Raw genomic sequence first — 6,000 nt, forward strand, 5'->3', positions numbered from 1 at the left:
TATAAGATTAGCAGCTCTATTACACCTCTAAATAAGACCCCTATATTTCATTATATAATATATAATATTAGCCATATTACATACAAATATCTGCACATTGCTAATTCTTTTCATTTTGTATGAAATTATTCTATCTAGATAGATTAGAGACCCAATGATTCACTGGGAGATGAGGATAAGAGAGAGAGAGAGAGATAGGTTTTAATAATTTTTTGTATAATGCTGGCAGTAGGCACATATTTACCGAATGTATTTCTAAAACACTCCACCTGGTTAACTTATCCGTATTATATTTACTTGAAATATCACTGTAGCTGGAACCCCAGACAAGAAAATTGTTGAACTGCTTTGAGCTGTGTAGCAACCAAAACAACTGGAGAGAATATTAACTAAAGCCAAGAACTTTAAAAGAACGTTATTGTCTAATTGTATACATGTATTCAGTATATTAGCGATTTTAAAATTTTCTAAAATCAATAACTTTTGCTTGAAAGTTGCAGCCTTTACCAGCGAGACAATATTCTTAATATTTCTAGTTGCTCAGAGAATATTCCATAACCTACCATGCGTTATCAATCATAGGTCGCATAGGTATAAATGGTTTTATAAACTTCTAATGGTGGAATTTTTAATATTCTTATATCTCTAAAATTCATCTTTTAAAATGTTCTGTTAAATTGGAGAACGTGATTTATTCAATATGGTGAGAGGGATTTAAAACTTTTTATAATTGGTTAATGGATAATGGATTTTATTGTGAAGTAGTCTTAAACGTAAAACCGGAGAAAGGCACTATTTGCTACATATATTATCCATAAAATTTTATTAAAACATTCAGTCTAATGTGATGTAGAGAATAGTGCGTTTCTGTTATAGAACTCAACTCTGTGCTATACACTATTAAGTATAATTAAATTGAAGGATTTAAAACTATTTGTAATGGATTTATAAGCATTATCATTAACTTATATCATCCATTAAATTTTAATAAAGCATTCATTCTAATGTGATGAAGAGAATCGTGTATCTCTGTTATAGGATTCTACTCTGGATTTAAAACTATTTATAATTGACTTATAACCATTGTCATTAACGATATAGTCTTAAATGCCGGAGCGGAGAAGGGCACTATTTGAAATACTTATAACATCCATCAAATTTTAATAAAAATGATATGTACATGTCGAAGTTTAATGATTTCTGGTCATTAGTCTAGAGATTATAGTGGTTTTGATGATTGCAATTTTGTAATTTTTAAAACTATGGTTCAGAAAGAATTTAGCATATTAATAAAACATTGTTTTTTGATGAAAAAAAATACCGTTGAAACCAAATAAGGGTTTGATAAACATTAAAGAGACTCTAATCAGAAAATTCAACTATTATTGTTAAGAGTTTGAAAAGCGTTATAAAGTTATGAACACTTTATAGCAGGAAAATCAACTATTATCGACTGGTACTTTAAATTTTAGCACGATCGTATAAATACCGATCAAAACTGACAGTTGTTTTGGAAATATATATTTATTTTTTGCTGCGGTAATACCAAAATTTTTTGTGCACCACCTTGACTCGTTAGACTTAATTTTATTAATTAAAAAAAAAAAATTATTTTGAAAAAATATACATTTGGTAAATGCAATTCCTTCAAAATCACTTCTCAAAATACTTATTATATATTTAATTTGTTCACATACATCACATCCGTTGATAAATTTGACTTTAAGATTTTTAAGAAAACAAAAGAAAGTCATTTGCATTCAAAACAGCTAAGCAAGCGTGTCTTCAGTGGTGACTATCGTCTATTAGTTTACAAATATCCGCTTCCAAAACCAAAACCAAAAAAAAAAAATAAATAAATAAAAACCGTCTGGTATTTCCAAGTCCCAAGAGATACTACTCCATTACATGCGACACATAATTTATACGTTTTCCAACATTTGTGATGGAAACTCATCACTGACATAATCGACTAGCTACGACACAAAGCCATCTCAGCAATGATTGCTTTAAAAGCGTCCTTTTAAATTAAACAAATTTTTCATTGATAGTCACGAACTTTATATAAACATAAAAATTATTGAGTTAACAACTCACAAGTGCAATAATAAATAAAAGTCGACTTAAAGATGCACACGAGGAACTGATAATCTCCAAATACTGTGCATATTTTTCATAAATTAACTTCAAAGCATTGCAGTAAAATTTGAAAAAAAAAAAATAAAATAAAATCACATTTTTAAAATTATACGAAGCTGATGTCAGTTAACTTAACTGTGCATTGTTTCAACATGAAGCAAAAATATCTTTCATATTTATTTGAAATATAATTTGTATTTATTTTATTAGGCAAAATATTTAAAGTTACAAATTCTTGTTAATAAAATGTATAACATGAAGGCCACTTTACTGCAAATTTCCATGCAAAAGTAGTTGCAATGATGCAAGAGCCATCACGCATTTTTAGCACATCAATTTGCTATTTCAATATCGTATTGACCATATTGAGTCTGAGTATCTTATGGATACTCACTCTTGCAGTTTAATGAACGCATACTTGCAAGCTAAAAAATTTTGCTTTAACCTTGAGAAACAGGTTCATTATTTAACTGGAAGATGACTTAAAATTGCTTACGTACATTAAATGTTTATATGTAAAACAGGTTAACTTAGACAGATAAAATAAATAAAAAGTATCTTTTAACTTATATCGACTAGTCCTTTCCTTTTTTTAATAACAACTACTTTGACTTGAAATATTAAATTTTTTATTTTTGTTTTACATACTTTACTTATTTTTATATACTATGTACTCGTATATTTATGAACATTTAAAACAGTAGTTTACAGTTACAATAAACATTTCCTTATGATAAACCTTAGATAAAACATTATATAAATTCATTTAACTTAAACATAAACATGAACATATTTTAAACTAAGCTAAGCAAATTTTTTATATATTTTTTGGCAATGTTATGATATCCAAAGAGTTTGTACTTCATATACAATACATTAAAAAAGATATTTGTATCTACGACTCACAAAATTTTAAATCCGGTTTTGAGATAATACTGAAGTTATGAAGTCATCTTTTTAACTTTTTTATGATAATGTTTGCGCTTTTTTGGCTTACTTAAATAAATTCAGTTGAATAAATTTTTTTTAACAAATTTAACTTGAAATGTATTTAATTAAGCCAAAATTATACAAAAAACTTGAATGTAAATTATTTCACTTTCAAATAATAAAATTTTTATATCTACTCATTTGCAATGCCTTCTGCTTCTGCTTCTACTTTTTATTCTTCATATCAAGTTTTTGAAATACTGTATTTTGAGTACTGAATTGTAAACAAAAGAAAGATATGGAACTGCTACTACTTCATTATATTCCCTTTTTATATTTGTGATTACTAGTGAATATAAATATACTTTAGAAACAGTGTATTTCTTAACAAAGTGTCATAAAAGCGGGAGTTCAGTCCTTGGCGGAAAAAATAAAACAACTATACGATTTGTGGGGATTCATTTCATGTATTAACTAGGACACATATCGATTTTTGTTGTATTCCATTTTCCTAATATTCTCAGAAAACCTTTATATTGGTTTCTTTCTCGAATAGCATATGAAATACATATGCCTTTTACTTTTATACTATATTCTCTTAACATTATTTTTTAATAATGTTTAATACCATTATACTCATGTGGTCTACCACTTTCTGGTACTTACGAAAAAGCGTCTTTCTACTAAATATTTTTACTTACTTTAATGGCCTTCCGACATCTCTACGTTAAAGATATTATCCACGTCTGACGTCTACGTTAAAGATATTATCCATTTTATTAAAGCGACTAGTTGATTTCATGGTAAAAAATGTGTGTATCTTTATATGAAATTTTTTATTTAAACAAGCGTACGTTAAGCGCTCTCTGTAGTATCAGAACTTTTTCAGCTTTTTGGCACTAAATTGCTCTAATGAGACATACTATCTATCTTTATCTATTGTAATACTATTATCTGTGCGCATCTTTAATTTCTACATAATTGTACGATATGATATAGTGTAAAAAGTATGTAAAAAACCTAAAATGTTTAGAATGGAGTTATTAGATATATGTAATTCATAGAAACGAAAACGCATTAATATAACTGCATCTTCTTTCTATTACAATAGAGTAGAATTAAAATAGAGAATTCAAATATTAACTACGTCTCAATAAGCGGAGTTAGTATGTATTTTAAGAATCAAAAAATGAAATAATAATTAAAATCTTTAAAAATAAAACAGTTAGTTTTAAAACTGCTTTCATGTCTACTTGTATGATTAGAAAAGAAACAGTATATATTGGCACCCTATACAATAAAGATAAATATAACTGCTCCAGACATTTGTCTGAACTACGATGACGAAAAAGAAGCGAAATATGCCATCATCTACATAGCTGGCAAATTTTAATAAACTTAAGTTTTTATAATCTAAAAGTACTGTCAACACATAACCTACCGACCATTGCCAATGCAACAAAAAATATATTAACCAAATTCATTAAGAAATCAAGTTGCTTTTTAAGATAAGTAAGTTGGGAAGCCTTCGTCACAATATTTATGTATTATATATATTATAAGTACGCTATGTCTTTATCCATCTATTCAAAATTTAAAATTACATGAACTAAGAATGCTGACGCAGTTGCCCAACGACTCTTATAACTCCATCAATAAAAATGTTCAAAAATTTTATTAAAGATTCGTGATGGTTTTCTAAATAGGGAAGATGAAAAATCTACTTCAAATATAGCAAACTCTTTCCACAAAACTTATTACTGAACCTAGATCGCTTTCAAAATAGAGAACAACAAAAAGAGTTATAATATAAATATAGCATATGCCCTCACCCGTATAACTATATATATGAGATTTTATAATGTAAGAGTGTTAACAGCAGCTTGCCCATCGATCTTGCTAATACACTTATAAATTCATTAAGTAATCGAGATGGTTTTCAAAATAGAAAAGAGAAATTAAATTCTACTTTAAATATACCATTCACTTTTTGGTATGTCAACATTCAACTTCGAAAAATTATCATCAAAATGTTCTAAGCAGATACTCAAACAAGTTTAATCAACACCCTAATAAAAAAGATGAAAAAATTTATCATCTTTCAGAACTTCAAAATAAGTAAGTTCTACTAAAAATATATCACACATCTTCTGCTATGTGATAGTTCAACTCTTACAACTTAAACTTTTTTTTATCTAACAATGTTTTGGGTCGTTAACCCATTTTATAATATAATAATAATATATAATATAATATAATAATAATATAATATTTAATAAATATTAAATTTATTAAAAAATTAAGAAGGTTTAAAAAATAGAAAAAAAACGATAGAGAAGACGATACTATAAACGATACCTAGAATGGGTCTATAAATGCTCAAGTGGAGCTACGGTAGTCCGCAGTCATATAATTTGTAACTTAAACTAATCTAACTTTAAATTTAATATAATTTATAATTAATTTTAAATTAATATAATATTAAAATATGTCGGAAATACATAAGCTGTTGTTTACATTGTGCAAAGCGGTATTTTAAACGATTACTAACTATTTCCATACATACTTATACCCATTGTAGGTATTTAGCTTCATTAAATATTTTTTAAGTTAGATATTATAGTAGAATGTTCAGGTTAACCTTTTTAAAAGAAAGTAATAAATGGTTTTGGAATATTGTGCAAAAATAACTAAACACTCAATCACTTCATTATGGATATCTTTTCTTTTTTGAAATACTGTATTTACTAAATCTCATCGTAATGAATTATTGTGTATAAATTACGTATTGATATTTGTTAATTATATTAACTAATTCAATGTATATTTTTGGTAATATAAAAATCCAAACTTACCTTTTCCTATTTTTGATTTGGGTTGTTAATTTATCCAATTTTGCATCACCATATGCCAAAGTTGTGTTGTTGTTTT

General features: G+C 26.7%; 1 protein-coding gene across 1 annotated transcript in view; it reads right to left on the reverse strand.

Moving 5' to 3' along the window:
- The window catches only part of LOC119683259, a 91,639-nt gene extending 85,639 nt beyond the window's left edge, over positions 1–6,000 (reverse strand). Inside the window, exon 1 of the mRNA XM_038096899.1 lies at positions 5,925–6,000. The gene's annotated coding sequence lies outside the window, so the exon portion shown is untranslated. The remainder of the gene's footprint in view (positions 1–5,924) is intronic.

Source organism: Teleopsis dalmanni, chromosome 2 (assembly GCF_002237135.1).
Source record: "Teleopsis dalmanni isolate 2A chromosome 2, ASM223713v2, whole genome shotgun sequence".
In the NCBI taxonomy this organism is placed as follows: Eukaryota; Metazoa; Arthropoda; class Insecta; order Diptera; family Diopsidae; genus Teleopsis; species Teleopsis dalmanni.